Source organism: Centropristis striata, chromosome 1 (genome assembly GCF_030273125.1).
Source record: "Centropristis striata isolate RG_2023a ecotype Rhode Island chromosome 1, C.striata_1.0, whole genome shotgun sequence".
NCBI classification, from domain to species: Eukaryota; Metazoa; Chordata; class Actinopteri; order Perciformes; family Serranidae; genus Centropristis; species Centropristis striata.
Genome location: NC_081517.1, coordinates 32,227,931 through 32,247,860, shown reverse-complemented (window position 1 = coordinate 32,247,860; position 19,930 = coordinate 32,227,931). Strand labels below are relative to the sequence as shown.

Here is a 19,930-nt window from a genome sequence, read left to right as displayed (position 1 = left end):
AAGGAAGCGAAGGAGAGATTGATGATTATATTTGACAGTTGTAGAGAAGATGGGATCACGGGGAGCCACAGACCTCCAGTGAGCTGCGTGCTGATGACAGATGTCTGGTGACCAAGACATGCCTGATGCAGCAGGGCTGAAGCGGAGATGGCCACAGATTGAGGCGCTCAGTCGGTATGTGACTCGCGCTCCATCATGTATGATGAGTGTGTGACCAAGCTGCAGCCAGACTTTAAAACATTATATGAAAAAGTCTAGCATGACATTATCAGTTAGTATTTTATCTTTCAGTTAGAACACACAGGAGGGCCCAAATACTGCAACATATCCGCTCCGATTCACAGCAGTGCATTGCTTTCAACGACTGGGCAATTTGTTCAAATTAACAAGGCGGGTGCTGGAGAGGTGAACTGTTGCCTCTCATTTTCTCATAATGGCATGTATGTGTTCACCGCATTCAGCTTTTACGACATGGGTTATGGTTAGTTAGAAAGTACTGTAGCCTATATGGATGCTAATGTGACCACAGTGATGGCAGAAAGCTCATTTGACGATTAGAGGTGGATATTTAACTTTTTTTTTAGTGAATTTGTTTTCGTCGAGAGAAACTTGAATAGTAATAAAAAAGAAGAAAAAATTATGGCAGCCATTAAAATTTGGAATCCTCAAAGGTGTAATGTGTAACATATGTCAAGATTTTTTGTTTAAAAATAAACATTATCAACAGAATGTGAAGACGTAACTGTGTCATGTCATGTCAAAGACCTTTATGAAATGTGTTGAAAAGATATCTACTGAAATTAGCATGCTATCCAGCTAGCCCTAGCTAGTCCTGTCCTTGTGCCTCAAGGGGTGGTAGTGAGTCACTTTAGCATCCAGTCTGCCCTCAGAGAGGATGAAAAATTAGACGGCGCTACACCGTTAACAGTACCACAGTTAGCTGCTTTACACCTAAAACTAAGATAAAAATTAGGACCTAGACCTAAATTGAGATTCTGCGTTTGAAAGCCTTTTGTATTGGACTGGTCTCTTGAGAGTTTACCATCCTTGCAGAGATGTGAGAGAAAGCCAGTCTGGATCCAGGCTAGGCTAAGAGAGGCCCCACATAAACCTATAAAGCATCTTTCTTGGCAACGCCCGCTCTCTTGTCATCTAGCTGGATGACATGAGATTGTGGTTTATTAATCACCTCACAGAAAGCTGTTTTGCTGTGATACTTGAAACCTTGTTACACTAAAACATCTCAACTTAGCTTAGCCATAAGGCTAGCAGACCCCAAACCTAACTGTGCATCGCATCTGCCTGTGGCTCATTAATGCAGAATATCAGTTCAGGTGTAAGTCTTCATTTCAGTTTGGAAAATTTTCTATACATTTCTTCGAGCATTGCAAGCTTGATTGTTTATCATTGTAATGCTGAGCATGCAGCAATAACATACACATCGCCCCTTTTCATTATTGCTTAAATTCTACTGTCCTCTAACTATCTGCTTTTTAAAACGAGTGCCTAGAATCCCTTGATTTGACTATGATTTAAACTTCACCTCATCACAATGACTGCAAACTCTGAATGGCACATTTTATCAACTTGACATTTCAAAGTTTGATCAAGCTTTTATTATCCACTCAATGAGATTTTTTTGTGTGCAGTGTAATTTAGTGAAATAACGTTTTGGTGTTCAAGAGGTCACTCCACCCTAATCATTTGTCCAGGCTTTGAATTATCCACCTCTGAGGTTTCTGCAGCCACGGTCATAGAATGTAGATAAATGGGATTTTAACCAAGCTGCTCAAAGCATTTGAAAATTACTTTTGAAAAACTCAGCAGTAATAAATTATTGTAGAAACAATATGCCAGCTACAGAGGCTAACCTAAAGACCTCCCATGTGAATAGCTTTCATTTAATCTGCTTTCCACCAAAGAAATAGTCTCAATAAAACTGTTAACAGCACAAAAATGTCAGGTTTCTGTTCAATATTTAACATCGACATTTTTCAGATGCCTCAAATCCACAGCACATAGAAGTGAAAATATGTGGTTACCACGAGATACCAATACTTGTAAATGAGAAAACATCTTTACTGTTTTACCTGCAAGACAATCCACAATCCCCCCCTTTGTTGTCCCCTCACCCCAACTAAAGTTAATCTTAATTAACCTGTCTGTCAAAGTGAAAGGTAATTTTTAGTCTTCCTTGTTTTCTGTCTGAGTGGAGTCAATCTCAGTAGAGCCTTTGGGATGTAATCTATCTGCTATCAGTCACCTCAGCTGTATTTTACTGATGATGTTCTTGCTGGTGTTATATAGATGGACCTTTGTCCATGCTCTAGGGATGGGACTATCAGTCTGTTGATCCACTTTTGTCTAGATTGAAATTGTTGTTGAGATCTTTCAGTTTGTATAAAAACTACTTGATAGATTAATATTAAATTTTAGCACGGACATGCATGGTCCCCAGAGGAGAATTCCTACTGACTTTAGGGATCCTGTTACTTTTTCTTTCGGGCCACCATGAGTTTGCTTAGAGCGACTATATAATTTGTGAAATCTCTCCACAACTGCATTGAGATTCGATACACACATCCATTTCCTCTTCAGGATAAATTCCAACAACTTTGGTTAACCCTCAATTCACACTAAACAACTTTCAAAGTCATTTGATTAGGCTGTATTGGACTTGTAGATGTTGCAGAGATGGGAACACAGACAGACCCAGGGCTCAGCACAATTTTCCATTAGTGTCCTTTTGTCCTTGCAAAGATAAAAAAAAAAAAGTCTCTACAAACTCACGTGTATTAACACCAGTGCTGGAGGCGTTTTATTAATGTGCATCACCTGAGTTTTGGAGGTGATGATGTTGAGGCCTGTTTGCTTGGCAAAATGTCAAGGTTGTCTTTTATTGTATGTTATGGTAGATTAGATTCTGGATATAAGACAGGAAAAAATTCAAGCTCACAATTTTACACCTCATTGGAGTTCTGTAGGTCATTCAGAAGGAAATTGAAATTCATGAACATGATAAAAAAGAAAAAGTTTTGATGATAAAATGAAATCTCGGTAGCTTTCAGGCCTCGTCATTGCACTTCAGTAATTGATTGCCTAAGCTTCTATGTTTCCCTATTGAGCTGTCTTCCTATTTAAGCTTGAATAGTGCTCAATCATGACGCATGAACCTAAGTCATCATACCATCCACCTCAGAATAAATCCATCCTACTGTACACATCCAGCATGTGTGTGTGTGTGTGTGTGTGTGTCTATGAAGTGTAGCACTGATCTGTCTCTGCCTGTTTTACAGTTATGCTTCTATAATCCCCATCATAATCCACTGCCTGTATGTGAATCCTGTGTGTGTGTGTGTGTGTGTGTGTTGTCTCTTTATGTCTGTGTATATGTGAGGCATGGTATTTAAGCTTTTGGCTTTCAGAGGGCCTCTCTTTCCCACGCCTTCCACACTATATGTAATACCATAGATAGCCCTCCAGTCATCCACTCCTCTCCATCGAACCACTCAACACAATGGCCTGGACAGAATCACTCTGCACTCCGCTGTCAATATCTCCATTACCATTTCAGTCAACAGAATAAACACAGTGAAAATTGAATGGTTATGGGTAATATTACTTTTAAATGAGCTGATGAAATGGGTTCAGCGATGATAGGAGATAGGGCAGAGAGTGGTTGAGATGGAGAGAGGTGATTATGTCGGTGCAACTAAAGGATAGAAAAGCAGAGCAGCAAATCAAAATCACTTTCCTCACAATCTTCCTTCTTTTGTCTTTGTCATATCCTTATTTTTAATGGGTTTTTTCTTTTTGATTTATTGCCTTGAGGATAGTTAGCTGGCTCCAAGTCTAGAATTATCAGCTAAAATTGCCATCTTATGACAAACATGCATATCCCCTTTTCACAAAACACATTTTGATTGTGGCTCAGTTGTCTCTATCCTCTAAAGTGGGATGTTTATCTTCTAATCTAACTAAAATGGAAAGATGCTCTGTCTGTCTGCATGTGTATGTGTATGTCCTCTGATTTTCTCAACAACCATGTGATCACACTTGGCGGTTGTATAACTGAGGATCCAAGAAAGTGTAGTGTTGAGTGCGAGCTCTTGAGGTCTAGGGGGACATATTTATTAGTAGTTCGTTATGAAAACAATGTGTAGTGTGTTGAGAGGGAACCACTATTCACTGTTGCAACGCCAAATGGCATACTGGGTTCAGCTCATGTCACTTACAGTACATTCAAGAACGGATGAAGAAAGAGAGACCAGAGAGCAGTGTTCACACTTCACCACAGCTGGCTCAAAGTTCAGTTCAAGCAGATTAAAATAAAAAACTTTACATTCATCATTCAATTTAAATTTTGAACTAATCCAACATTATTTTCTTAGTGTTTCAACTTGATGTTTCATTTTAAATTTGTTGCCGATGTGGCTGACATTCGGAACTGTTCAGACCTGACGGGTCCAAGTTTTAACATTGAGTAACCATGTTAACTGGTAACTTTAAGATGAAAGTGTCCACGGTTGCTTGCAACAGTTAGATAAATGGGTGCCGTTGATAAAAAACACAAATGAGCATGTCTTTCAAATTGATTAAAGTGAAATAAAAGGCTTTTTCAAGCACACTTACATGCCATTACTACATGCAGCTGATTAACCAGTTACACTCATTAATCAGTAACACCGGCCATTTTTTTTGATGAGGAAACTATGGGAGGGAACACTATTCAACAAGGGAACAAACTCTGACACAACATTGGCATGCTGGGTGCCGTCAATCACATTGTGATCGCTGTTGTTAAATCAGCAACGCTCACATTCTTGTTCAAAACAAAGCATTCAGTTCACCATTCACCAAAAAATATGAGGATGTTCAATATACATACTCTTTTAGTGTGTTCATGCACAACAAGGCCGGAGGGAACGGAGATACTTCATTGTAGAAAACTACAAAATAGCAAGCATTTATGATGTAACTTTTGCAATGAACACTTTAATTCCTGGAAATAGTTTGGTCTCAAATAGCTAGGTGTTAGCGAATGACGTGTTTACTCTAGCATTGCTGGGGGCCGCAACTATGTCAAGGCAGATGTATTGCTCAGGACCCAAGAAAGTGCAGTGTTGGGTGTGAAGTTGTTTGGATGAGCGAATCTCAAGAAAAGTGCAAGCAGCATTTCCTGAGGCCAAGCAATCAGCCTGTTCAGAACAGGCACATTTTGAACAGGCGCTGCACTAGTTAGTTTTAATTTGGTTGTTTTTCTTTACATGGAACTGTGGTTCCAACCTAGGGGTCAGGACCCTACAAGAGGTTGCAAGATAAACATGACGGGTCATGAGATAATTAAAAGGAAGGATAGGAAAGCTGGAGAAAACATATTTCTGCTACTTAAATTTGTGCTCATTTTTCAGACTATGCTTTAATCATTTTTGTGAATTTCTTGATTATTTTAGCTTTTAAGGCCTTTAAGAAAAATATTAAAAATAAAGAAACTGGAAACCATATGCAATTCATGCCAAAGGATCACATGAAACCATTCCTTCATTCAGCTATAAAGGTGGGGCACTACTATCATAGAGTTTTGACATATTTTCTGCACATTTTAATGCCTTTACTGGAAAGCAGACAGTAGAGAGGGATGGCAAATGAGGGGAAAGAGAAATGGAAAAGAGGTCTCCAGTTGGACTCAAACCAGAGACATCAGAATTGCCTGGTCAGTGGCTTAAACCCAGAGGTCACCATGACGCCCCATCGAGTCTGTTTCAACAACACAGTCCTTTTGATGTGGCCGAAAGAGCAGATACACTGTAACGCTAAAGAAAAAAAGAGACATACAAGAAATGTATGTGATTGAAAGAAAGAAAGAAAGAAAGAAAGTGAAAGAAAGAAAGAAATAAAGAAAGAAAGAAAGAAAGGAAGAAAGAGATCCTGTAGAAATGGCTGGTTCTCCTAAGTGTTTAAGAACGGTGCTTGATAATGAATAGAGAGAGGAGTAAGAGGTTGATGAGTGGGACCCTCTGCAATGATAATCCCATTAGCACTGTACTGCATGTTAAGCTCTCCCCTAATGACTGATGTGTGTGTATGTGTGCATGTGCGTCACATGTGTAAGTGTGAACGTGTGTGTGGCTGAGTCCTACTCGGACCATCCTAATTATCAGACGTGACTCACGTGAGGGTAATTACAGCATCTGAGACAGTGGGAACAAGGCTACGAATGACCCAGAAGTCTACGGGCTAATGAAGCGATAAGACACACACACACACACACACACACACACACACACACACACACACGCTCTCTTTCTCTCTGTGTGAGGTGAGAGCGAGTCACAGAGAGAAAGGGACAGAGTGGGAGAAAGAAGAGACAGCTAAAACGACAGAAAGAGGAACAATGTTTCCCTCAGACTGCATTAGAGAGAGTAGAGAGATTTGGGAGGAGCTGTCAAGAGACGCTCTGTCAGGCGGCTTCAAGCTCAGCCCTCTTCCTAGTATGAACTAATCTGGCTGCTCTCTGTTCTCTGTCATATCTGGCCACAGCTCCACAGCACTGTGGTCCGCTTCCACAGGAGCGGATTAAGGCTCGGCTACCCGAGACTAAATTCTCTATTGAAGAATCATCTAGGTGTAATCCCTGTGTGAAGCCAGCCCTGTATGGTACAGCGCATTATATCTCACACCATGACTATTATACACAGCAGGCTGCACACTCAGGAGATACAGGACACAGACAAGCATGAGGGTAGTTTGCTGTCTACTGGCAGCGCAGCCGCAGGGTTGCTTTAAATTGTTACATAAAATGAGATCGGTTCACTTAAGGTGGTCCCCCCGGGTGCACATCAACTAATTCAGGGCTCTGATGGGATGTTTTTCACCTCTGTGATTAGAATATTTAAATTTTAATACACCCTGTCACATATTTCTTTAATAATCCCGTCGTCTAGTTTTCCGCATTTGCATTTGCATTTGCATTTTCTATTTGATTCTTTTTTTCTGTTGAATTGTGAAGAAAAAAGAAGATATATCACAAAAGTATGGCCTTCCCACACACACACACACACACACACACACACAAACACACAATTAATATGAAAAAAAATCTATATACTGTATTCCAATAATACCAAAATTATACAATGTTTCCAAGAAGCATATACATCAACTTTCACAAAAAATATAAAAATAAAAATGAAATAAAGAACAGTATAACAGCTTTCCTTTATGATAGATACAGGCTTTAATTCAGTTACCAGAAAACATGCTATATTGTAATATAAACTGCTGTCAGAACTGCCTTAATTCTTCCTAGCATAGATTCAACAAGGTGCTGGAAACATTCCTCTGACATTTTAGTCCATATTGACATGATAGCATCACAAAATGTGCCAAAAAATATCCCCCACAGCGTTACACCACCACGGCCAGACAGAACTGTTACTACAAGGCAGGATGGCTCCATGCTTTGATGTTGTTGGCACCAAAACCTGACCTTACTATCTGAATGTTGCAGCACAAATTGAGACTAGAGAAGGTTTTGTGTGAAAATCCCAGTAGATCAGCAGCTTCTTAAATACTCAGACCAGCCCGCCTGGCACCAACAACCATACCACGTTCAGAGTCACTTAAATCATCTTTCTTCACCATTCTGATGCTCGGTTTGAACTTCAGCAAGTCGTCTTGACCATGAAGATTTTAGTCATATCACTCAGCCATACAGGAATACACCAACAAGAGTGGTGAACTGTCTTGTTGTTTGTCTGTTTTTATCAGATGTCCATATTGGAGGGTAGACAACTATTCGTGTATGGATCAAAAGGCCTGGTCTACACTTATACAAATATTATATTTTTATTTTCGTCCACCTACAGTACTGTGCAAAAATCTTAGGCAGGTGTGGAAAACTGCGGTAAAATAAGATTGCTTTCAAAAATAGAAATATTAATAGTTTATTTCTTATCAGTTAACAAAATGCAAAGTGAGTGAACAGAAGAAAAATCTAAATCAAATCAATATTTAGTGTGACCACCCTTCAAACCAGCATCAATTCTTCTCTGCATTTTTTCCATCTAGAACCTAAGATGCCCTATCTGTCCTGTTGTGATGATCTATATTTGATACAGTTCCTTCGTCAGTGTCATGATAAAATTCTGTTGTTTTCATTATCAGTTACATTCACTCAGTCACAGTGTGTCACCAATTAAGTTTTTAGTGCCGCAGCAATCCCTGGGCTGACGTTGCCTCACATAATTAATATTCAAAGCTCCACACACTGAATTATCCTCACTTTAACTTTGGTAAAACAAAGCACTGGTATTAGATCAGTGCTCTGTATTGGCAAATATCCAAAGTTAAGGTTTTTGTATCAGGGGTGAAAACAAGATGAATCGCATCGCTGCACCCCCAACACAAACAAGTCGAAAGAGTTCAAACCTTTGCCTACATACGGTGCGGCTTGTGACCCCTAAAAATGGAGCTCTTTAGAGGCCTGAGAATGTTAAACTGTCACGTAGTTCACAAAAGACAAGGCAAAAGGCTGTTAATCATCTCAGGGCCCCTCTGGTTTATCGTGCAACCCCTCCTGGGGGTCTTGACCCTCAGGCTGATAAGCACTTCATTGGAACGCAGGCAAACTGAACTTGATCTTTGTTCTTGAAGCTGCATGGTGTTTAAAAGCAAACCATTTCACAGTCCCTGCGCTCACAAAGGCAGAGGGCATTTCTCTTGCTTGTACCAGTTTGTACAACAGCTCCATTGACGCGGCAATTTAAGTGATAAGTGATTCGAAGTGCTCAACTCGTGGTGTTGGTCTGTGAGGCAGAGCAGGTTACCCTCAGCCCACGCTCCAGCCATCACAAGATCCCTGTCTCTGTGACTCCTACACACACTGAGCGTGCTCGTGTGTGTGTGTGTGTATGTGTGTGTGTGTGTGTGTATATACATGATTGACTGTGTATTTGACTGCGTTATCTTGATCAAATTCCCAGTTACACAGACAAGTGTCTCTCCAATGCTGTGCTCTTTGTAGAAACACACAAACATTAAACGTCACACAAGTGCACCCACTCACGCGCACGCACACACGCACGCTCGCACACACACACACACACACACACACACACACACACACACACACACACACACAAAGGCCGGAGGCACCAAGCTCTTCATTTCCTATTCCACCCCCTCTCCTCGTCCTCGGCACCCTCATATTCCACTCTGGCCTCCCCAACACTCAACCCACAGTCACTATAGCAACCTCACACAGAGCTACTGGCAGCCAGAGGGCTAATCATGTCGTTACAACATCTGTCAGAAAACAGAGATACACACCCTTAAACATTTATACAACTGCTTATACCCCCAGCAGCACATGGACCCAGATGTCCAAGCATCCATCCTCACAAACAGATAGGAAGGCATGCATCTTTACATAATGCTCACAGGCATATGTTCATTAGCACACACATGTGCACACAAATAAGGTCACGTCAAAGACTTACCTTTGCCCATGGTTCATCCTGGAACATGAAGTTTAAAAGTGGGAGCTGAAATAGAACGAGACAAGATTTTTCATGTGAGTTTAAAATAGTCTGCACTCTTGATCTATCCACAGAAATATACCATATTGATTGCTTTTTCCATTGTTTTTCTTGGCCAGGGAGAGTCATTTGCTTGACAAGCTGTCCTGGATGAGACAGAGAGATAAATGAAGGGAGGCCTACACTGCTATTTGCTGGTAAAAATGGGCCTATCAAGTCTGCTACAGAAACATGCCTGCTGGGTATGTTGCTCTGCTGCCACCTGTAGACCAGACCAGGAACTCCACCTAAAGTCTCAGGACAGTGACCTCAGAACATCCAAAACAAACTCTTTAACATGGGAAAGCAGGACCTGAGAAAAGGGTTTTAGCTGAGTTGTGCAAACTAAGTTATTGCTGCACTACATAGTCGTAGACGTGCAGTGTTTCCACATGCTGTCTGATTCCAAATCAATCCCCTGGATAACATCTTACTTCCTTCAGCGTACAGTACATGCGACTCCCAGTGAAGCGCGCCGCTCGCCTCAGTATACTTCGTGCATCATCTAACAATACTTTCAAAGAGTTTGATGAAATCTATTTTTGTTTTTTGAAGTTTGCAGAGGCTTGCTACCAAAATGAGTCACACACACACACACACACACACACACACACACACACACACAAACTTAACTCAAAAACTCCAACCGGCCTCAGAAAAGGAAAGTGCCACTCAGAGTAACACACACACACAGCCTACGTGCAGCCCCTGCATCTTTTAACAAACCGAAGAGGGTTGAGCGAATACTTTATATTTAGAATGGTGACGCTATGCGAACTTGAGCGCTAACATGAGAGGAAAGCTCAGCGATGCGTTGGAGAGCTGCATATTCAATAATGTATCAGAGGCAGCGTTTTAAAAACAGCTGGGGATCGCCGCTCTGTCTTGTCCTGTCTGCCTGTCTGTCTCTTTGCATGTCTTTCTTCTTGTCTGTCCACTGCGACGGCAGCAGATTTGCCACTCCTGTGGGGGAGCTGATGTTTGGTTAAACTTTCATCCTGTCGACAGTGTCTTCACTCGCTCTTCTCTGTCCCCCAGGATGAGTCTCTCTCTGAGCTTCCTGCGCTCTAATTTTCTGTAGCAACATTCCACCCCTTTCTCTTCCTTTTTTGTACTCCCTCTCTGTGTCTTCCTCAGTGGACATGGCACAACCCTTTTAGCAGCATAAATCATACACCAATCTGGCCTAGAACAAATCTGCTTTTGACAGCAAGGGAGGGAAATATATGTGTGTGCGAGCGATTTCTGAAGGTCATTTTCATCCTCAGTACTTACCTGTTTCAGTACACAGGTCCACTGTGCTGCTTCATCCTTGAGGAATGAAAGAGTAAGAAATCTCCCCAGAATTCTCCTGCGAGAGAGAAGAAGAGATACAGAGGGGAGTAAACAGGGATGGGGAAGGGAAGGAGAGAGGAAAGGTGCGAAAGGGATTAGGAACAGAGCCTTAGCCTTTCAGAACTCAATGCTCTTAGAGCCACTTCTGGGTTTCGGCTAACTTCTCTGTGTCTTTGCACTGGTGTGTGTGTGTGTGTGTGTGTGTGTGTGTGTGTGTGTGCTTTTGTGCAATAATTAGAAGTTTTAATCTGAATGCTATGACATGAACACAATTAATGTGCAATAATTGTTCCAAAAAGCATGACAGGTCAAACGGACAGCCCCGGCTCAACTCCTGTACTGGGGGCTTTTAAGGCTTTTAAGGCTTCCATGCCAGCTACTTACAAGCTGTGCAGGCTGTGAGGGGGATGAGGGGCTGAAAAAGCCGGAGTGGTAAAAAAGCATACAGCACCTCAGTATAAATATACACTCTGACAGATCAAAGGGGTTGTATTAGGACATGTGTGAGTACTAGTACAGAGGTGTTTGCAAAGACAGAATGTACATGCACACACATCCAGATGTTACTCTTCTGTGTTTTGTGACTGCAGTGACCCTGCACTGTTATCCAGAATTCTTCTGCCATCTATGGCAGTGCAGCAGAGCGCACCAAGTCACAGCAAAAATAGGAATCACTTCACTGGTGGAGTGAAATCAGGATGGGTCTCAAAGGATCATGGGCAGTTGCACAGCTATTTTTTGCTATGAATTACGTCCTCTGATGAACTTTGAGACCTTAGACAAATAACCCTCTGCAGCAGTGCTGTGAATCAGACAGTTAAGTATGTAAATATCCAGTCCAAGCAGTTTTAACATACTCTGATTCTTGTTTGTAAGCCTCCAGTTATAATATAAGACACTTGCCAGCAGGCTCTGACAGGTAACAGGCAGAGATGATAACTTAAGAGGGAATGAGATGACAGCATGTATACTGTGACAATATTAATATGGTTTGAGTGATTCTGGAGCAAGGTGCCATAACAAAGAGTCACCACTAGTCTGTGCTGTTACACCACTCCTGTGTTTGTGCCGCTGACCGACTTACTAAATAAGGGCAGAGACAATGATGGCAGAATACATTAACTGCAGGATCTGATGGTGTAAAGATCATGAGTTATTTAATTACAAATGAAAACTGGCACACATGTCATTACTGTTATGTTCCTTGACCTCTTAACACCCAGTGTTTTTAGGTCATAGCTGCTCACATTTGCCATAATGTCACATAATGTAATCAGAAGCCCTTCAAGAGAAATGTGCGTCTGAGACAGATTTGAGCGCTTGCATATATGCACACTGTGGAAAATGTATGTGCACTAAGTGTGAAAACTAGTTCACACTTTATTTTCAGTCGGTGACACATTCCTCCCCTTGGATTCCTCTCCACTTGCACCATGTTTCCTCTGTAACGATCTGACAATGGCTGGTGAAATCAGTTGGGTGGGGGGATTATTATAAGCATCGGTTACCCTCTATTGCAGGCGCCAGTTTTCCTCTCCATCATGTTGTTTTCCTGTTGGGTTTCAGTGCTCCCTAGTTGGAAACCACCTTGTTAGTGAGGATGTGCCTCACCTGTGCTGGCCCAGCAGAAGTAATTAAAGCCTCGGCAGCCTCGGCAGAGGAAGAGGCTCGGAACTAGATCATTTGGAAAGCTCATGTTGGCGCAAGCAATTTCAGTTTACAGGTCTTGCACAATAAGCTACGACAAGTTATGTTTATCCTATTTTTGGTGGACACGGCATTTCTGTAGTATTCCCCGATTTTTTGTGGTAAAGTGGCACCCATGGTGAGAGTCTGTCTGCAAACCCTTTTAGTTGCTTTGAATCTCTGTGAGGACTCCCATGGGAGCACTTCAGAGCAGCCTTTGAATCCTTTTCATGTCGATGGCTGAAGCGACTATTCGGTGAGTCAAAATGTTGATAGTAATTTAAAGGGAATTCAACTCCAGTTGTTCCGTCTGGACATCACCTTAAGGGTTTCTGCCGGGGGTGTAAATGATTCAGGGCACATAATTTAGGTCACTAAAGTGCTTTCACATACCCTTTTCACTCCATGAACCAAACTATTTCTGCACTGATCTGCACAGCAATGGCCCACATAATTTTTTGATGTCTAACCCTAACCAGGGCAGCTCACTGGAACTCAGTTTACTTTGGTTTGGCTTCACTCAGCATGTGTGAAACACTCTTCTTAGGGTTCTGTCAACTGGACTCAACATCAAGGCAAGTGGGTAAGCAGGGCATCAGAGTGGGCATCAGAGGGCCATCTCTTAAGCCCTACTTTGAATGTAGTGTCACAGCAGGGCCATGCATAACACTGACATGATTACCTACAAACTTCATCTCCAGACACAACCCGCCTTAAGCTGCTCTGTCTCTTTTCATGGTGGCTGTTAAGTGTTTCAAGATCATATGCTCATCAGCAGTGTAATTTTTCTAGAGAAAATATATTTGATTTTGTAAACATGTTTACTCTTTCGAGGTGTGTGTGCAGCACTGATCAAAGTCTGCCCAGAATGTTAAGGAGGTTCTTGCAGGTCAAGTTGGCAGCAGGGACCCTCAGAGCGACATGACACAGTTTTGCGTAAACAACTTGAACTTGTTTACGACTTGTGCATGTGTGTGTGTCTAACACTTAAAAGTCTACACAGAGGGATAGGCATCTTCTCTGCCCCCGCATGGATGATGACGCATTTTGAGAGGGTCCATGGTGCACAAATGCTTGCATAATTCAACCGAGCCTTCAAGAGTGACCCGCCGCTCTTGAACCTCTTAAGACAGAAAATAAGTCAACCGTGGAAGGAAGATTATTAAATAACAGTTATGGTCTCTGTGTTCTCTTTCAACAAGTTGCACATGAGATGGAAAGAGAACAGGGATACATAGAAGAGACGCACATCGTATCGAAATTCAATCCTAATCCTAAAATACCTAAGAATTTGGCTCCTCTTAAAACCTAAAGTAGGGTTAGTAGAGCTTCATCTGGCATGTTGAATTAAGTCAGATTACAATGCTCCAGTGTGCATTCATGTTTTGATTTAACATACCAAATGCAACTGAATTTACCAAATCATTTGCCTCTATCGGCATTCTCGAGCAGACGTTTATCCATAAACAGAACGAGAATAATGAGAGAAATATTTTGACTTCATTTTGACTTTATTTAAGGTTGAATTAGGCTTAAGAGACTGGAGTGAGGAGTTTCCTCTTAGATCTTTGAATTAAATAATACAGCGATTCAGAATTTAAAGCAGCACTTGACAATATTTTTTAGCAATAATGGAAAAAAATGAATTTGTGTAATGTGGAAGGTGTCACAAGTAGGAAGAAACCCACCAAGAATAATCACCAACTGCAGTTCCTCTCAGCACTACAGAGCATTTTATTATCATTCTGATCATTGCTATGGTTTCAAAGCCTGCAACTTTACTGTTGCAGTAAAACTCATATCTTTTAACTTCAATCAACCTTGTGTACAGCAACAGCAGACAGCTGTTTCCAGATTTTTCAGATAAACCCACTGTACACTTTGTGCCCAGCACAATATGGCAGAGTAAGCAACTAGCTGGTGATCAGTGCAGCAGCGTGGAGACCAAACACTGCTAAATGCAAAGTGAATATCTAACTAAGTCCCTGGTCACACCAAGATGGGTCTCTGGAAACATGTCGCCAGCACAACCATTGTTTTAAGGTAGGTAGGGATTTGCATGAAGGTTTGAATAAGGTCAATTTTTTTCACCACTCAGTGTCACCCTTGGTCCACTGTACCACGTCCCTCCTGTGTTGATGCCAGTAGATGAATACAGCTGAGAGGTTAACATTAGCAGTAATTAATTACAATGAAATGTATAATTATAGACAAGGTCACCCCTTTATTCAAATATGAATCAGCAAACACTTGCATGGAGTTGCGTGAGCAGCCAGGTGAATGTCTCTGGTGTGTATAATGGAGTTAGCAATACCAAAAAACAGACTGGCTAGCTAGCTAGCTGCTGGGTGTGTAAAAAGGCAACTGTATGCTAAGTAAACAGTTTGTCCCAAAGTGGCCATAAATAATGACAAATGCAGGTTTAAATGCACCACAACGGTTCAAGCAGTCCAGTGTTGTGGTGCTGCAAGTTGGACAGCTTGGAAGAGATGGATTTAAAAGTGAATGGTCAGAATTGATTCAGCAGTGGGAGAAACTTGACTTCTGGGTCAAGCTCTGTCCTAGACATACAACAATGCAACTAGATGGCATCTTTATGTCAGACACTTTATGTCCACCCATGTCCTTCAAACTCTGCATCCCCATTTTGTCACACAGGCCTTAAAACTTTAAAGTTTCACTCCAGAAACTTTTCAAAGTATGTAAAACTACTTTACTATGCTTAATATTTAGCTTAACATCGTTTTCGTACATAAAAAAAGTGGATCTGGCCTCTGCCTCACCTACCACCACTGCTCAAGCTAGGTTGACTGGTAAAAGAGCAGAGCAGACCAGAGCTCAGTGGCAATCTCTCATCAAAAGTTTTGCCATCTGAGATTCAGCCATACATGTCTGAGCCTCCCGATTAATCGACTAGTCAGTCATCACGAAATCGCCAACTAGCAGACACATCAGAATGGTACGTGTAGCTGCCACCTTTATCTTGTAAGCTAGTAGCTGGCAGTGACACAGTGTTAGTGGTTGTGAAATAATCCAATAATATCGGATATTAAGCCCTTTACATACTCCACAAGAACAGAGAAATTTTTTCTTGTTCTCAACGTGGCAAGAAGAAGAAAAAAGTTCTTTCTGGCCAGTACATTTCATACTTCACGAGAAACTCCACTGCAAAACTCCTGGGAAGTCGTCATTGGACCCTCTCACTGAAGCACATGGCTAATTCAAATTCACCAATCCAACAATAGTTCTTTGACACCACACAAGAACAAAGTTCTGCCCAGATGATGTGTCAAGAACAGAGACATGTGTTCTCTCTCCTGCAAGGACAAAATGACATCATCCTGTTCTTGCATCCCCTGGGAGAGAGAACAAATGTCTATTTTATAGTATGTATTAGCCATTACAGTGTGCTTTCCCTCTTTGTATTGACAAGTCTGCTCTGTTGGAGGTTTCATGTCTCTTTTACGACTTTGCGTTTTAGGTAGCAATTGGCTTTCATAGATGTGACCTGCCCAAATCTAGCTTTCCATCAGATCTCAGATTGTAGGGAAGCCCACAGACATCCCTCTTCAGGAGAGGAATGTGAAAACACCTCTCTAGTGACAAACTTTGCATACAAATCAGTATAGTCAAGATCAGACATTTAAGGAGACATAAACATTAGAAGTATAAATGTATGAGGAGAGGAGGACTTTACGGCGGCTGTGGCTCAGTTGGTAGAGCGCTCATCCACCGATCGGAAGTAACGAAGTATCCTTAGGCAAGATTCTGAAACCCAAATTTCTCCCGATGCTGCATTCATCGGTGTGTGAATAAATTCCTGTATGAATGTTTGTGTGAATGGGTGAATAAGTGTTGTCTGTAGCGTACAGTAGTTTGAGTGGTCTCGAAAACTAAATATGCGGTAATATAAAAAAAAAATATGCATAGTTATATCCTATCTGGGTCTGGTATGTGTTGTGTTGTGTGTGTGTTGTCTCCTCTATTTGTATCTTACCTATGTACTTGCATACAAGTACAGACCACTTACCATGTATAAAACGTTCTACTCTCTCTACAGTAACCCTTATAAAATCACGAGGGTTACTTAGGATTTTCAATCCCACAGAAGACAATATGCAACAATGTTTCAGGCGCACAAAATGAGTAAACTGACCTCCATGTGTAATATTATTGGATGTCCCTGAAGTTTCAAGGTTCCCTCTGTAAATCACATTAATGATTGTACGGATGTAATGGTCTGTTCCATTCTGTCTCTTGAGAGGCCAAAATCACTTCAAACTGCTACCACTGCTCCACAACAGCACGGCGAAAAAGGCTGAAGTTTAGGGAAGCAATTCTCTTCATGCTTACTGGAAGAAAGAAAAACTGCAGCAGAGGGTGGCTGCGAGCAATCTACAACACAGCAAATTCCATGTAATGACAGTGTAATGACGCAGCTTACACAAAGGGCACAAGCATCCCTGCTGTGAAACGGTGTCACGTCTTTGTGAAATAATCCTATATTTTCAAATTCTATTTAACACCACAATAGCGAGAAAATCACGATGACTGTTCTCTTGAGGAGCAGATGCTATTGTGTGCTTGGGGTGGCCCTGCAGTCATGGATATATGGTGACAATTGTGAATTATCATTTGGTAGGTGCAACAAATTACTCAGTGCTGTCCTACTTTTAAAGACATATTAGACGCTACTGTGCTCGAGGGCCAGGAGAACGAATGACTGAGAGAGCGAAAGAAGTGAAAGAAAGTGTCTACAACACAGAGGGAGAGCAAGAAAAATGAATGGGTGTTATGGAGTGAAGAAAAGTGAGGGAGATGAGGAGAATTATAGCAAATGAGAAAGGGCAAATGAGATATAAGAGGGAGGAAGAGCTTCTAAAGTGGAGAAACTCTGACAGAGCATTGCCCTGCTCCATCTGCTCAGCTATCATCTTTGAAAGGCAAAATTACACAGTACATCTAATTCCCTTGCACAGTTAACATCAAATTGTCTCAGTGCTAACATCCTAATTCTCTCACTGCTGGCGAAGACTATGCGTTCAGCTTTTCTCACTAAGAACCTGCAATGTTGTGGGTAAGAAACACCTGACATTTTCTCTCAGAGGCAGGCGAGGAGGCGCGTTAATTTAGGCAGATTAAACAGAGAGAGGTGGCTGCCTGTCACTGAGGTGGCGGCGGGTGAGACCAGCATGACCTGACACCTGCTTATTTCTTGCTTTTGACGAGGTCACAAATGTTAGGCTGATATTGGAATCCCACGAGTGCAGAATGGGAATGCTGGGGCAGAATTAGAATGGCCACGGAATGACTGCAACGGGTTTCCTAATGAAGCCTCTCAGTCCCTCAGCCAAAGTGACCCATTTTCACTTTCTCTCTCTCTTTTTCTTCCCCCCTCGCGCTGATACAGCTGCCCCAAATTCTTCACAGGGAAGGAATATGCATAAATTTAATTAAAATGGATAAAATTATTGGAATAGATTCTTATATTTCTGTCTCTGAACCATTAGTCCTTGGGTTTGCATGGACTCCAGCGGGTGAGAAGTCTGACGGGGTCAGCCTTCATTCTCCAGAGAAAATGTCACCACGGAGATGGTAAATTACAATAACACAAATGAACTTTCACTTTAAAGGACAAGAAAGGATTGAAACGATGTTTTAACTGTGTGTGTGTGTGTGTTTATGTGTGGTATCAAGACAATTAGTTTTTGTTTCTTTTCTTTTTTTGCAAAGTACCAATCCTTTCTTGGTTTTTGACTGAAATGATTTCCTGGTGGCTTTTCTGTGAGACTGTAAGACAATTAGGACTGCTCTTTTTTCCCATTTCGCTTAAAATGCAAATTGTTTTTAAACGCTCACCAGACTTCTTTGATTTGATTGTTCTGACACAATGGCAGTGTTTTAGGAAAATTAAAAGGATTTGGGAGGGTTTATGAAGTATAAGTGCGGGGACCGGTCCAAATTGCAAACCCTTGCAAGATAGCAGGGGATTTTGTTAAATATCTTGCAATTACAAAATTCCCTGAAGCGACTGATTATACAGCACTCAGACACCCACTATAAGTGTACAAGGTTGTTAGCTGAACATTAGATGATCTGTTTCCATGCTTTGAACAGAGTGGGTTTTTCCAGAGGTGCTTCTGAATATAAATCTGATCCTCCACTGGCGGAGTGAGCGAAGACGGAATATCAGCTCAGGACATCTGGTCCACATACTTGTTTTGTTGACTTTTCTTCCAATAAACTTTATTTTCTTTACCAGAATGGCGCAGTAACGCATTGCTTAAAGCTAGTATGCACTGGGGGCATCACAAATAAAAGCATGAAAATGCAAAATACTGGCCTGTGAATATTTCAAATCAAAACTAGTCAAACCCATAGTGATGCAAATTTGCACTTGAAATTTGCTATTGACCGAAAGCAGCATCTCGCAGTCCGTCTGTTGTTGTTTAGCCTAAGCAACTGTTAGCTATTTTAGCGAAATGCTATGAGTGTATTTGAGTGCCATCTGGTAAAGAGTCAGACCATTGGCTTTTATTATGAACTGTAAAAATAAGTGGGTCTGCCATGCACAGCCTTTGTAAAGGTTAATATAGTTTGCAGTCTTGGTTGGGAGCCTTCTTATTGTTTAAAAAAAAAAGAATCATCATAAGTATACTTATAGGGATTATATAGTTCCTTGCAATGTTATTGGTTAAAAAGCTCAGAAAAGGTCACCTCGTTCCAGAAAAAAATATGTCACGTTATATTTGAATCCTGTGGGAAGGTGCTCATTATGAACATCCATTTGAAAAAAAAAAATGTACGTGCAAATGAATACACAGAACATAGAATGCCCCCGCCTTGTAAAGGCCTTTAGTAACTGATTTCAGCAATTTTTGGTTTAGTCCTGCAAGGGACTGGAAAAAATCTGTAAAAAAAAAAAAAAATGACTGCAATGTGATGTGATAATGATATTAAAGGGAATTACTGTTTTTGAGTAATTATTCTAATTTTTATTTAAAAAAATATATATTAAAATGATACTGATCTGTGTTTTTTTTGTAACTATCCGTACCAAACAAAGATTTATTTTATTTTGTATTTGTTAAAATATGAATTATAGGCCTTAAGGTCTTGGAAGTTTGACCCGTTTTTTGCCGAAGCAAATATTTTGCCTCCTATGTTTTCAATATTGCATTAGTCCATTTTGCGATTTCGACACAATTCTGGTTAATTGTGCAGCCCTATCAGTAATAGCCATACAGTTACTCATCACAGTAACACTATGCTAGTTTTTGCTGTCTTAGTGGATGGAGGATTGATACCAGTTTGCTCTCTCTGCATTCAGT

The 19,930-nt window shown here is 41.1% G+C and overlaps 1 protein-coding gene across 1 annotated transcript in view; it reads right to left on the bottom strand.

The window, feature by feature from the left end:
• ptprdb (protein tyrosine phosphatase receptor type Db) overlaps positions 1–19,930 on the bottom strand; it is a 176,254-nt gene that overhangs the window by 118,970 nt on the left and 37,354 nt on the right. The window contains exons 4-5 of the mRNA XM_059338579.1: positions 10,854–10,929; positions 9,501–9,545 (exon numbers count right to left, since the gene is read on the bottom strand). The gene's annotated coding sequence lies outside the window, so the exon portion shown is untranslated. The remainder of the gene's footprint in view (positions 1–9,500; positions 9,546–10,853; positions 10,930–19,930) is intronic.